General features: G+C 43.4%; 1 long non-coding RNA gene across 3 annotated transcripts; it reads right to left on the bottom strand.

The window, feature by feature from the left end:
- Positions 1-1,476: 1,476 nt before the first annotated feature.
- On the bottom strand, positions 1,477-12,406 carry LOC125522060. Of its 3 annotated transcripts, none has more exons than XR_007289626.1 (4): positions 12,379-12,406; positions 11,971-12,057; positions 11,774-11,864; positions 1,477-1,892 (listed from the first exon to the last, which is right to left on the bottom strand). It is a non-coding gene; the product is annotated as an uncharacterized LOC125522060 (long non-coding RNA). The 3 variants fall into 3 exon arrangements; XR_007289625.1 differs by having other exon boundaries at positions 11,971-12,039; XR_007289627.1 differs by lacking the exon at positions 12,379-12,406 and adding an exon at positions 12,339-12,358 and having other exon boundaries at positions 11,971-12,039.
- Between the last annotated feature and the right edge of the window lie 3,201 nt (positions 12,407-15,607).

Genomic DNA, 15,607 nt, shown 5'->3' with positions numbered 1-15,607 from the left:
TAAACACGTTGACCACTGCAAATAGCAAATCTCACCATGGCTTCGAGGCATGTGCTCTCAAACATCTGGAGGTACTAATTCCGCTGGTTTGTGGCTATGCCATACACAAGCATCATTAGAGCATACATGCACTTCTGAAGGCCAAAGAACCTAATGGGGTCAAAGACACCCCTTTCAGCTTTTAGTAATCATCATAGGCCCTAACACCTTGCTTGATGCCCAAGAACATTGGTCGTTGCATCAACGTGGAAAATAGGGGTCAAATAGCGAATCGGGGGTAAAGTAGTCCTTGTAGAGATCAACATGCCCCGTGCCCGCCGCCGATTCAACAGTCAATGTCCCTTTGTTGAACCCTTGAAGTTAAGAAAGCACACTCCATTTCTTCAAGAATCGTCATCATCACCGCCATTTCATCGTCATCTTGGTCATAGTCATCCGACAAAGACGAATCCATGAACTCGGCTTAGATGTACTCGTCGTCAGCATCCATCGTGTTTGCTTCAAAATACACAATGACTACATAAAGAAATTGCACCATGGCACTGAACACTTACCAGGCACGGTCCGCCGGCAGGGGCGGGGTCTTGGCGGAGAGGCGGTTTGGTGGGGCGGCAGAGGTCCGGCAAGGCCGGCACGGCTCCAAGGGGGTACAACATCAACGTCAGTCTCGAGAAGCGTGGATAGAAAGTGGAGGAAGGACAAATTGTGAAAAAATGCAGGCTCTAAACATGGTTTACAGCATGACGAACGCCCAAACTCCCCCGCAGTTCCCCAGTTTGGGGCTGGCCAAGGAGATTTCAAAAATTCCGGGTCAAAATGGGCCACGTTGGAGGCCTAAAAATGTTAGCACGACCTCTTTTTGGCTCAGGCCAAACACTTTTTCTCACTGGTAGAGCTTTCTAAAAAAAGCGATGTGAGAACATATTCTCTTATCTAAGCTTCCTCCCTTCGCTCCCCCCATCGTAGATGGTTCAGTCACACCCGGTGCCACGAAATGACTGAGAACTAGGATGGGGTTGAAATGCATTGCACGGGAGAAGGATTTAGGGAAAGGTACCCACCTTTTAACGGGAGAAAGGCAGCTTATGTGAAAACTTCCCTTGTGCCCAAGATCTTTGGAATTCATTTATTTCTTCTTTGACAACAATGATGATAGGCCGCGGTAGTAGCGTTAGAGAAAGGAAAGGACTTGAGGTCCGTCCACCTACAACTAATAAAGCTCCGCCTTTGGGTAGTCCAGACATTTGAAGGCGATTTGATGAGCCGTCGTTGAAGATGTTCTACATATGTGCACAATTTGGTGGGTGCTTTGAAAATGCCTGGCTGATTTCCGGGAGAGAGCGAGCACGAGACTAAGGCAAGAAGCGGTTGCTTCATTAAGGCTCGTACTAAGCGGTGACCGCCCGAATTCAACCACAGCAGCGACGCGCACACCAAAACACGTGACAGCACCAGGTAAAAACAAGAGGCCCAAAATTACCACAAAAATCAAAGTGGTTCCGCTTTTGAATTGTAAGTATGCACTTTCAGGATCCTCAACTTCTGTTCATTCAGTGGACCAGGATATTTGTTTGTTCATCGAACAAGACATACATGAAGTAGGGACTCAACAAGCATCCACAAATGTACAGAGTCAGCTCACATGACGGTTCCCGTTTTCATGCAGAAAGGAAACAGCAGTCGCTTGCCTGCACCAGTATTTTCGGTACAAGGATATGCCAAGGAGTTATACCGCCAAAGAAATCAAATGCATTTAGCAGAAACTTGCAGTTCCACGCATGCATTCACCGACGCATGTATCTGTCCTGAACTCCCAAACCTATCTTCCTGGGCCCGTTTGGTCAATTGGCATGGTATTAATCATGGTGTCCCTTCTCCGAAAGGATAAGTAACTGTAAAAAGAGCAACGTCTCAGTTAAGGAAAATGTTTGGTATCACTGTACTCATCAAACACAGTGAACTACAAAAGAGAATTTCACATACCACCCCCTCCTCTATGGCATCATTTTTTCACACATGTACGCATTTGCTATTACTACCCATAACCGCTCCATCAACAGTGTTTCTTTCAAGACCTGTTCATACCCCGGGCCGGGCCGGGCTTGGCAAAGCCTGAAGTGAAAATCCCAAGCCTGAGACCGGCCTGGCCCGAAACTCATGAACAGTGCTGTTTTTAATTAAAATAATTATATTTGGAATATTATATTAATATATTATACCTATATTTCAAATAAATATATATATATATGGTCATTTCAGGGTTCTTCTGGGCTTTCAGTCCGGGCTTCGGGTGAGAAAGTGGAGCCCGAGTGTGGACCGGATGCCAAGCTTTCGGGCCCGGGCTGCCCATGCACATGTCTACTTTCAACCAAAAACAGTACGATCAACGATGTTTAACGAAGCTAAGTTCTCTAGCAAAAATACCATCTAAAGCATATTCAACATTTTGTGGGTTGTCGATATTTATCAACTAATGATCAATCAATCACACAATACTCCAACAGAGTGTGTCTATGCTATTCAATAGGAGATGAGAAATATTAAATTTCCCACTAAGTTTGAAGCTTGTGCTAGAATTTTTGGTTAAATTACATTCAACAAATTCTCTCTCTACTTATTTATTATGTCACATTGTCCTATATGGCAAACTTTGCCAACAACAATTTCACAAATTTCACAACTGTGACTTGGTTAATTTACATATAACATTTCTCTCTCTACTTACTTATTTTCTGCCACATCATCACATTGTTCTACATGGCAAACTTTACCAATAACTATCTCACAACTGTTAGGATTATACTAGGCGTCGGTTGCACATATCCTTTGACAAATTTGGGCAAAGGAGAGCCAGGGGAGGACAATGCAGGCATCCGCGGCGTGTTTGTGCGGACGCAAACCGAGCCAAAATATGGGCTAGAAATTGGTCAAAGCGGACAGCAAAACGGACATCGATCCGTTTGCGCCGCCACGTTGGGCCGTGGTTTCTGCCCGCGCGGACAGAAACGGATGCGGGTGGACGAAATGCGTCGCCCCGTTGGAGTTACCCTAACATAGCTGAACAGGGTGAATAATATAAGGGTGTTAAGACTGTTGGTGGTGAAACACGGTACATAGATGAGCCTGGGGACTATGTGCTGCCCTGATATGCTGACTATTACGGAGGATACAGAAATGACTTGCAATGATGGTGATGATGATGATTATGACAGGCTAATAGTGTCCTATGACAAAGATAATCCTCCGATTGTGGAGGAGACAAATTATCCTTGTTTGAATTCAGAATGCACTTGCAACCTTTGTGATAAAAAGGAATATGGATATAGAACCGAAAAAGGTGATCCACCTCTGGTACGAGTTTATTGTGGATAGAAACTGCATGCAACTTATATGAAAGATGGTTTAACTTTTTAAGTATAATGTTTTATAGTTGGTCTTCATGTATAATGTGTGGATTACATGTGTTAATAATTTCTGTCTCCTACCCCAGTCATCATTGTTGGAGGTCCTTGTACTGGATATTAGAGATGTAGAGGGGCTAATATGTAACTTGTACATGGTGTATATACAGGGAGATGAATGGATAGGCCAGAGGCGCACCGAAGCTTCAGGAACAAAAAATACCCTTTCTTAGATGAATCCCAATCCACCGAAATCAACAAGATACTTCAACAATCATATTTGCTGGCGTGCTCAAACAAGTGAGAGGCTGACGCCAGCTACAAGAACATGGGTTGCCACAATTGCTGGACTAATTAGAAAAAGACTTTTCACTTGGTGCTACAGATTTGCAGAAGGAACTTCAAGAGTAGTGCCATATCAAAGTTCCACATCATAGAACATTTAATGCAAGGAGATGACATTTATAAGGGCAAGGGAACATCAGAGCAGGTTGGGGATTCGCATTAGCGTCACACAGGTTGACGGCGCTGAGTACTGGAAGGCGTGGGAGGAGGCTTTGGGGCCCCGATTTGTGGCGGCAGAGAGCAGAATCGGGGCTGCCTTGTTGGCTGTGTGCTTGGCTGCAGTGGAGCAGGGCGGCCAGCGGCGAGCAGAGCAAACAGCGGACGGACTGGAGACAGAGGCTAGAAGGTACCCAGGAGGTGGAGTACGGCTGCTGCTGCGAGGGGTCGAGTAGGACTACTTCAGGCAAAGACGAAAGTGGCTAGTTGGTTATTTGTGTGCAAGGTTTGAGGGCTGATTTGAGGCAGAGGTTGAGGTGTGGATAGAAGGTAGGCTGCACTGCTGCAGGATTGATTCGCAGGGGGAGAATACTGGTTCTGAGTTGGTGATTGAAGGTAGTACACTTGCAAGATGGGAGATAATGTGAATGCTCCTGCGGCAGTTACAGCAGCGGAGCTTGCTGCAGTGCTACAAGCAATGGATGAGAAATATCAACCTTTGTTTGATGCACTCAGCAGACAGGGAGGTGGCATGAGAACAGAACCTGAGACTAAGGAAGAGATCCATCCTTTACAGATGCCTCATGTGAAGCTCGAGGGATCAGAAAGTTATGCAAGTTGGGCTGAACATGCCGAGACCATGTTGGTCTCCAGGAAATTGGAAGGCTACATACTTGGTGCAATTGAAAAACCAGCGGATGAAAGCTCAAGGGAAGGACAGAAGTGGAAGATGACCAATGCACTTGTAAGGGCGTGGTTGTTGAGTTCATTGTCTCCCCAAATTGCCAAGCAGGTTGAGAGGATCAAGGATGCATCTGAGATCTGGAGGCTCCTCAAGGGTACCTACTCTGGAGTTGGGAATGAAATGTTGGCTTGCAGGATCCAAAGAGAGCTTCAGGAGCTAAGTCAAGGTGAGAAATCAGTGGTGGAGTACGTACCTGAGTTAAAACGTTTGTGGAGTGATCTTGACTACAATGATTCGATTGAGATGGAGTGTGGCAAGTGCATTGAGAGAAGGCGTGTCAGGGATTTTCTAAATGGGCTTAGTTCCAAGTTTGAAAACAGAAGGGCTGCATTGTATGGTAGTGGGATACTACCTAACATGGAGCAAGCAGTGTCTGCAATTATTAGCGAGGAAACTCGGTTGAAGTTGGAGGCTACAGGGTCAGCTACACAGGGCGTCGCACAGAGGCGCTCAGCCTTCCTTGCTACAGAAGGGGTGGACTTCCAAAGATCAGGAGGAGGTACATATGAGAGGAAATGTTTTGAATGTGGTCAGCCAGGACATTTGCGACTCTCTTGCCCTGTACTATTTGGAGGAGGCCGGGGTAGAGGACAAGAGTGGCGAGGCAGGGGTCGTGGACGTGCATTTGATGGACGCGGAGGTAGCCGAGGACGTGGTATGCGACCTGCAGGCAGGGCGAATACCTCAACAATTATTGAAGAAGCCTCACAAACTATGAAAGTGGAGATGTCGGTTGATGACTGGGAGAAGTGGAGCAAATTTAAGGCAATATGTTTGGATGACAAGCAATCTACCGGGGCTCATCTTCCAACTTTGGTGGTAAAAATTCTTGCACTATGAGTTATAAAGTTACTAATATACCATGGTTAATAGACTCTGGGGCTTCTAGACACATGACTGGCTCATACAGCAATTTTCTTGATTATGCTCCTGATTCAAAGAGGCAAAGTGTGAAATTGTCTGACGACTCCTCTCAAACTGTTCTGGGTTCAGGAACAGTCATGTGTGGATCTAATAATATGTCTCTTTCATCTGTTCTACATGTTCCCTCGTTCCCAATTAATCTGCTATCCGTTAGTTGCATTACAAAAGAGCTTAATTGTGTTGCTATCTTCTTCCCATCATGGTGCTTATTTCAGGAACTTGGGACTGGAAGAAGGCTTGGGACAGGGAACATGCATGATGGCCTGTATTGCTTAGATGATAACATGTCACCTACGGTTGCTGCGGTTGCTGCTGTGTCGTCTCACTCTCCACTAGAGGAATTTCTCCATCGCAGGCTAGGACATATGTCTTTTGTCACTCTGGGTCAGCTTTATCCAAACATTTATAATAAAATTAGCAAAGAGAATCTAGCATGTGATGTGTGCCACTATGGAAAGCAGACTAGGAGTACTTATGTATCTTCAGATAATAGGAGTACTGTACCACTTGAGACCATTCACTCAGATGTATGGTGGGGTCCTAGTGGAGTGTTATCTCTTAATGGATATCATTCTTTTGTCACATTCATTGACTGCTGCACTAGAACTACTTGGCTCTATGTGTTGAAAAACAAGAGTGATGCATTTGAGTGTTTCAGGGATTTTCATAATTTAATCATGACCCAATATAATGCATGTGTGAAAGTATTTCAAACTGACAATGGCACAGAATATGTAAATAAGGAGTTTGGTGCGTACTTATCAAGCTTTGGAATTATCCATCAAACTACCTGTCCAGGCACCTCTGAACAGAATGGTTTGGCTGAGAGGAAAAATAGGCATCTCTTAGAGATTACACCATGTATTGATGACCATGAATGTTCCAAAGTTTTTGTGGAGTGAGGCAGTAATGACTGCTGCGTATTTGATGAATAGAATGCCGTCTAGAGTGCTAGGTTACAAAACTCCAATAGAGTGTCTGACAGGCAGGACTACAAAAGTCTTTGGGTGTGTACGCTTTGTGAAAGACTACAGGCCATCTGTTGGAAAATTAGATCCTAGAGCTTTAAGATGTGTGTTTGTTGGGTATTCAGGGAAACAGAAAGGGTACAAATGCTGGTGTCCTGCTGAAAAAAGGATTTTTTTTAATATTAAAAAAAGGATGTTTGTAAGTATGGATGTAATCTTCAGGGAACATGAATCATTCTATGGAGAGCCAACTGACCTAACTGATGTATTTCCTGACTTGTTTATTAATGATATTATCTCAAACACAGATTGTGAGACAGGGGAAGATAAAGAATAGGAAGACAATTGTGCGGCATCAAGAAAAATGATAGTTGGGGCAATACCAGTAGGTGGATGTGTATGATGATGAAGATGTGGGCAGGATGCAAAACAGACCAAGAACAGGTGGAGGGGGGGCAACAAGATACATCAAATGGAACATTACAGTGGCCAAGGCCGAATGAGGAACGTGATCTTAAGGTGTATACACAAAGACACCAAACTGGGAATGAACATGTGCAGGGGGAGGAAATTATTCTTGAAGCCCAAGAACAACCTAACACGCATGGTTCAATCCCAAGTCCAACTTCATCCCAGGCTCCACTGCCATCCTCCACGAGTGATGGTACACTCTCTTCTCCATATGATGATCTAGATGTTCCTATTGCCCACAGAAAGCAGCCTCGCACAACATCTGGGAAATTACCCTCAAAACTGTCCCCATATATTGTTTCTAATCATGTTTAATACTCATTGGTGGGTTCTTGGTATAAATCATTCATTGCTTCTTTAGATTCCACAATACCAATACCGCGTGACTGGCAAGAGGCGAAGAAAGATCCAAGATGGAGAGAGGCAATGCTGGAAGAAATGGCAGCACTTGATAAAAATAATACATGGGAACTCACTACAATTCCAGCAAACAAGAAGATTGTGGGTTGTAAGTGGGTATTTACTGTGAAGCAGACACCTGAAGGGAAGGTAGAAAGATATAAGGCCAGGTTAGTGGCAAAAGGGTATAGCCAAACTTATGGAGTACATTATGATGAAACATTCGCTCCAGTGGCAAAGATGAACACTATTAGAACGATGATCTCAATAGCAGCAAACCGTAAATGGAAACTATTTGAAATGGATGTTAAAAATGCATTTCTCCATGGAGACTTGCAGGAAGAGGTTTATATGGAAAATCCTCCTGGTTTAATAGTAGTGAAACTGAAGGAAAAGTATGCAAACTAAGGAAGTCTCTTTATGGACTTAAACAATCGCCTAGGGCTTGGTTTGGGAAGGTTTAGAAAGGAAATTTGCTCTCTAGGATATCAACAAAGCAATGCTGATCACACTCTTTTCTTTAAGTGTCATTGTGATAAGATTACTATACTTGTGGTGTATGTTGATGACATAGTAATTACAGGGGATGATGACGAGGAGATAATGTGCTTAAAAGAGACACTAGAGAGAATCTTTGAAATTAAGGACCTGGACACTTCCTGGGAATTGAAGTTGCATACGGGGCACAAGGTATTTACCTTCCACAGAGGAAATATGTACTTGATTTGCTTAATGAAACTGGCATGTTAGAGTGTAAACCAGCGGCCACACCAATTGAGCAGAATCATCGCATTCTAGCAAACTCAGGTGATCCAGTGGACAAGTATCGATATCAGAGGCTAGTTGGTCGCTTAATTTACTTATCACACACAAGGCCAGATATTGCATATGATGTTAGCATTGTAAGCCGTTATATGCATGATCCGCGGTCTGGCCATTTAAATGCTGTAAATCAAATTTTGCAATATCTTAAGAGCTGTCCTGGGAAGGGGATTCTGTTTTCAAGTCATGGGCACCTAAAAATAGAGGGGTATACGGATGCTGTCTGGGCTAGGTGCTTAGATGATACAAGGTCTACATCGGGTTACTGTGTATTTGTTGGTGGTAATCTCGTCAGTTGGAGGAGCAAGAAACAGAGCGTTGTCGCTCGATCCACGGCAGAGGCGGAATTCAGATCAATGGCGTCAGGCTTATGTGAGTTAATGTGGCTGAGAATATTGCTAGCTGAACTTCAGTTGTATGATGATGCACCCCTTCAACTTTACTGTGACAATCAAGCTACCATCAAGATAGTCAATAACCCAGTCGATCATGATAGAACAAAGCATGTTGAAATAGACAGACATTTCATCAAGGAAAAACTAGACGAGGGAGTACTTAAAAGTTAGCTTTGTTAAATCTGTAGATCAGCTGGCTGATGTTTTAACCAAAGGAGCTGGTGTTGTGTCTTTCATGAAAATTTGTGACAAGATGGGGCACATAGATATATTTGCGCCATCTTGAGGGGGAGTGTTGGAGGTCCTTGTACTGGATATTAGAAATGTAGAGGGGCTAATATGTAACTTGTACATGGTGTATATACAGGGAGATGAATGGATAGGTCAGAGGGGCACCGAAGCTTCAGGAACAAAAAATCCCCTTTCTTAGATGAATCCCAATCCACCGAAATCAACAAGATACTTCAACAATCATATTTGCTGGCGTGCTCAAAGAAGTGAGAGGCTGACGCCAGCTACAAGAACATGGGTTGCTACAATTGCTGGACTAGTTAGAAAAAGACTTTTCACTTGGTGCTACAGATTTGCAGAAGAAACTTCAAGAGTAGTGCCATATCAAAGTTCCACATCATAGAACATTTAATGCAAGATGACATTTATAAGGGCAAGGGAAAGATAGTTTCCACTTAGTAATTGGTATGCACATTTAAGTCAGATTTAAAGATGGTATCATCAACGAGTGTTTGTTGATATTGATTATGAAGAAATCAAATTGAAAATGTGCTTCAACAAAGAGTTTGCATCAGTCAAGCCATGTTGGATGGGTTTCTTAGAGGGGTGCCGACCATACTTGGCTGTAGATTCAACTGCTCTAACAAGCAAGTTCGGAGGACAATTGGCAGCTGCTTGTGGTATTGATGGCCAAAATTGGTTGTACCCGGTAACCTATGGAGTTATGGATGCAGAATCCACTGACACCTGGACTGGATTCATGCCTTCATGGAGAGACAAACAGGTCATTGGCCATCCAGCTGCTCTGGTCAATCACACAGATGCATGCAAGGGATGGGAGAGTGCAGTGGGTTGCATCTTTTAGCGAGTGGAGCATAGAGAGCATGAGGCAGCTAGCTGACAATTTTCTGAAGAAGTTTAAAGGGTCTTTAAATTCTATGACAATTTATGCCCTACTGTGCATACCTACCTCCCTATGAAGCATGCTGCCTACATAGAGAAAATCTATGCAAAACCTAAAGTGCAGAAATACAAGGATGAACACCACCCAAATTTATGGTCTAGAAGCAAGTTCAATGAAGTCCCAAAAGTTGATTATGTCAGATAACAATCTAGCAGATTCCTTCAACAGCAAGACCAAGAAACTAAAAGCTATGCCCATTGTTGATTTGTTGGATACCATTAGGCCACAATTAATGCAGAGAACTGATCTTAGACAAAAGAATTGCAACAAAAAGAAGTCACTAAGTTCTCACAACTATCATGCAGAACCTTAATCAAAGAACTAGAGGTCTAAAGATAAGACTGGTCAGAAGCAAAAGTTCAGAGGCAGAAGTATCTGCAAGAGAGAAAGATGGGATGGAATGGAATGGAAGCATCCAGTTGACACTGGGAAGAGAGCATGCTGTAGGCTGTGCAAAGGCCTTCCTTGTGTCCATGCTATTTTCATCATCACTTCACTTAGGGAACCAGGAAGCGAAGTTGAAGTATAAGCAGCTTATGCAAACAGCATACGTGCAATGCTATGGAATATCAACATGTCAAACGTATCCTCCTCTGCTAAAGAGGCCTCCTGAAAGGGAGCCTTGGCGCAACGGTAAAGCTGTTGCTTTGTGACCATAAGGTCATGGGTTCGAGTCCTAGAAACAGCCTCTTGCAGAAATGCAGGGAAAGGCTGCGTACAGAAAACCCAAAGTGGTCGGACCCTTCCCCGGACCCTGCGCAAGCGGGAGCTACGTGCACCGGGCTGCCCTTCACTAAAAAGGCCTCCTAGGAGACCAACAAAGAATATAATCCAGGCTTTGAATGAAATAGATGCAAGGTTGGGTCACAAAGAGGAAATGCAAATGCTGTGGACAACTTGGCCAGATACAGAAGAATTGCAAAGAGTAAGTTGACCAAGAATTTTCAGAAGATGAACAGACTGGTCCCTCTATTAGTGTAAGCACTATTTGGTACTCTTCCTCGCCTAACGCATTTCTTTAGATTTTGTAAAACTATTGTTCTTATGTAAAACTAATGCATTTATTTAGCTATTAGTTAATCTGTAAAACAGATGAATCTCTTTAGCTACAGGAGACTAATGCATTTCTTTTTATTTGTAAAACTGATGGTCCGATGCACCTCGAGGAAGACTGGTAAAAAAGTGGTGGCAAAAGGTCAAAGGAAAAGATCTGTGATTTGAAGTAGCAAAAATGCTGCACTAAAACCAGCCACAAATAATCACCACATGGTCAGATTGCTACAGAAGCTGCAACAGGTACTATTGCCATGTAAATTTTGGTTTCAGACTTGTAATGGCAAGTATGCAGTCCTGCTGCTTCTGAAATTAGCGAGTATGCAATCCAGGAGCTTTTGAAGAACACGCGTGACAAGTATGCAGTCCTGATGCTTTTGGAAGTAAGAACTTGTGAAATTTATTGCTTGTAATGCTGTGTGCAGCCTTGAACCTTCAATGTAGCATGTATGCAGCCTAATGCGTGCTTACTTTTCTCTGTTTGATAGCTGCACTCCGTAATTTTGTGATAGCTATGCTTGGGGCCTACCTTTTTGTAGAGTAATACATCAGAGAAATTTCTACCATTTCTGTGAGGTCTAAGATCTTACTACTTGCACTAAATTGCATTTTGAAGATCTTTCTGCAAGAGTAGCAGAACCTGATGTGCAAGAGCTTTAAGTCTGCATGTCTACTGTAAATACTTGGTAAATTCTCACATCTTCAATAGCCCAAAATACTCAATGCTTCCGCTACCCAGCTAATACATAGTGCCCAGCTGAGTCTAACTAGTGCTGACGAATGGCACGGTGGCAAATGCGTAAAAGAAACTATGGCACGGTGGCAAACGTGTCAATAACCATTTACAAAACGAAATAATGTAGACCCTTACATAGAATAGATTGGCAAAGGATACATACCTCCTGTTGCAACAACTTCACCATCATCAGACACTTTTACAGTTAATGTTCTGTCACTCCAGCGAGACTTGCGTATGTGAAACACATCAAGCTAAAAAGGTAACATCATATATTTATCAGTGTCAACATTTTGCTAATATTATTCCCATATAAAGGCATGAATAATAAGTATAAAGAAAATCATAGAAAAAACTTACTTTGACATTGACTTCAGAATTAAGGCTATTATTTTCATCCTCGCATTTGCTTAGCAACATATTCTCCAACTGACAACAGCAGCAATACTTATGTAAGTTAATAGCATAAAGCAATAGAATTTAACATACTCCCTCCGTCACGGTTTAGAAGGCGCGCTTGGGAAATTCTCTGGGACCTAGGTGGTTATCTATTGGTTGTGAGATGGGCTAAAAAATAGCATTCACACTACGCATGCATATAGAAATAGTATATCGGAGTACCAATTAGCTACTAGAAATAAATGCAATGCGACCTAAACCTTGTCTATTGTGGAAACACACGCAAATTTAACTGTGCCTTCTAAACTGTGACGGAGGGAGTGTCTTACTTTTGTATTACTTCAAACATAATATCAACAGTGCATCTACCTCGACTGTTGTAGAGATGCGTTCTCCAACCTTCGCCGATTTCAGCATCGCAAAGAGTTCGGGAATCGTTTTCGTCATCCCTTGCATATTATAGTTTATCACAAAGTTCTAGTAGCTTGGTGATAGTGACTAGAGAACTTTGTCAATCACTATCTTATCTGGAAGATTAACTCCCACTTGATTCAAGCGATTGTAGTACCCAGACATTCTGAGCACATGCTCACTGGTTGAGCTATTCTCCTCCATATTGTAGGCAAAGTACTTGTTAGAGGTATCATACCTCTCGACATGGGCATGAGTCTGAAATACCAACTTCAGCTCTTAGAACATCCCATATGCTCTATGGCGTTCAAAACGTTTTTGAAGTCCCGATTCTAAGCTGTAAAGCATGTCACACTAAACTATTAAGTAGTCATCATATCGAGCTTGCCAAACGTTCATAACATCTGCATATGCTCCTACAATAGGTCTTTCACCTAGCGGTGCATCAACGACATAATTCTTCTGTGCAGCAATGAGGATAATCCTCAAATCATGGACCCAGTCCGCATCATTGCTACTATCATCTTTCAACTTTTTTTTCTCTAGGAACATATCAAAAAATAAGGGAGCTATATCGCGAGCTATTCATCTACAACATAGATTTGCAAATACTATCAGGACTAAGTTCATGATAAATTAAGTTCAATTAATCAAATTACTAATGAACTCCCACTTAAATCAACATCCGTCAAGTTGTCTAAGTGATACATGATCCATATCTACTAACCCATGTTTGATCATCACATGAGATGGGGTAGTCATCAATGGAGAACATCTCTATGTTGATCATATCTACTATATGACTCATGTTCGACCTTTTGGTCTCCAGTGTTCCGAGGCCATGTCTGTACATGCTAGGCTCGTCAAGTTTAACCTGAGTATTCCGCATGTGCAAAACTGTCTTGCACCCATTCTATGTGAACGTAGAGTCTATCACACCCGATCATCACGTGGTGTCTCAACACGATGAACTGTCGCAACGGTGCATACTCAGGGAGAACACTTATATCTTGAAATTTAGCGAAAGGAGCATCTTATAATGCTATCGTCGTTCTAAGCAAAATAAGATGCATAAAAGATAAACATCACATGCAATCAAAATATGTGACATGATGTGACCATCATCATCTCATGCTTTTGATCTCCATCTCCAAAGCATCGTCATGATCTCCATCGTCACCGGCTTGACACCTTGATCTCCATCGTTGCGTCCTGGTCATCTCGCCAACTATTGCCAACTCATAGTGATAAAGTAAAGTATTTACATGGCGTATGCATTTCATACAATAAAGAGACAACCATAAGGCTCCTGCAGATTGCCAGATAACTTACAAAAATATGATCATCTCATACAATAATGTATATCACATCATGTCTTGACCATATCACATCACAACATACCCTGCAAAAACAAGTTAGACGTCCTCTACTTTGTTGTTGCAAGTTTTACGTGGCTGCTACGGGTTTTTAGCAAGAACCGTTCGTACCTACGGCAAAAACCACAATGGTGTTTCATCAAGTTTGTTGTTTTAACATTCTTCGAGGACCGGTCGCAGTCAAATTCGATTCAACTAAATTAGGAGAAATAGACAACCGCCAGCCACCTTTATGCAAAACTAGTTGCATGTCTGTCGGTGGAACCGGTCTCATGTGCGTGGACATGTAAGGTTGGTCCGGGCCACTTCATCCCACAATATTGTCGAATCAAAATAAGACGTTGGTGGTAAGCACTATGATTATCACTGTCCACAAATCTTTGTGTTCTACTCGTGCATATCATCTACGCATAGCCCTGGCTCTAATACCACTCTTGGGGATCATTGCATGGAAAACAAAATAATTTCTACGGACACGCAATGATCTATCCATGGAGATGCATATCATCGAGGGTGAGAATGTTTCTACGTACCCTCATAGACTATAAGCGGAAGCGTTTCACAACGCGGTTGATGTAGTCGAACTTTCTTCACGCTCCAACCGATCTAGTACCAAACGCACCGCACCTCCATGTTATGCACACGTCAGGTCAGTGATGTCCTCGCCTTCTTGATCCAGCAAGATGGGAGAAGTAGTAGATGAGTTTCGGCAGCATGACGGTGTGGTGACGGTGATGGTGATGCGATCTCCGCAGGGCTTCGCCTAAGCACTACGAAAATATGATCGAGGAAGAAAACTATGGAAGGGGGCGCCGCACACGGCTAAGACAATGTTGTGTCTTTGTGTGGCACCCCCCTCCCCACATATATAGAGGTGGGAGGGGAGGAGGAAGCCCCTAGGGATCCCCAAGAGACCTGGCGGCAGCCCTAGGGCTGCTGCCTTGCCCTGCGCCCCCCTTTCCTTATAAGAAGAAGGGGGAAGGAAAGATGGGGAGAGGGAAGGAAGGGGGAGCCCTACTCCACACTTTCCTTTCCCTCCCCTCTTTCCTTCTCCTCCTCATAGGCCAGCCTCTATAGGGGGCCAAACAACCCCCTCTGGGGGGGGGTGTTCCCCCTCCTCCCCTCTTTCCTTCTCCTCCTCATAGGCCAGCCTCTATAGGGGGCCAACCAGCCCCTTGTGGGCTGGTGTGTTCCCTCTCCTGGCCCATAAGGCCCATATCTTTGCTGGGGTTGCCCGGAACCCCTTCCGGTGACCCGATAGTACTCGGTACCCTCCGGAACACTTCCAGTGTCCGAATACATCGTCCTATATATCAATATTTACCTCTCGACCATTTCGAGACTCCTCGTCATGTCCGTGATCTCATCCGGGACTCCGAACAAAATTCAGTCACCAAATCACATAACTCATATAATACAATATCGTCATCGAACGTTAAGCGTGCGGACCCTATGGGTTTGAGAACTATGTAGACATGACCGAGACACCTCTCCGGTCAATAAACAATAGCGGAACCTAGATGCTCATATTGGCTCCTACATATTCTACAAAGATCTTTATCGGTTGAACCATTATGACAACATACGTTATTCCCTTTGTCTATCGGTATGTTACTTGCCCGAGATTCGATTGTCGGTATCTTCATACCTAGTCCAATCTCGTTACCAGCAAGTCTCTTTACTCATTCCGTAATACATCACCTCGTGACTAACTCCTTAGTCGTTTTCTTGCAAGCTTATGATGTGTATTACCGAGAAGGCCCAGAGATACCTCTCCGATACTCGGAGTGACAAATCCTAATCTCTATCTA

Source organism: Triticum urartu, chromosome 7 (genome assembly GCF_003073215.2).
Source record: "Triticum urartu cultivar G1812 chromosome 7, Tu2.1, whole genome shotgun sequence".
Taxonomy (NCBI): Eukaryota; Viridiplantae; Streptophyta; class Magnoliopsida; order Poales; family Poaceae; genus Triticum; species Triticum urartu.
Note: the sequence above shows the minus strand (reverse complement) of the source record. Positions and strands in the feature narration are given on the sequence as shown.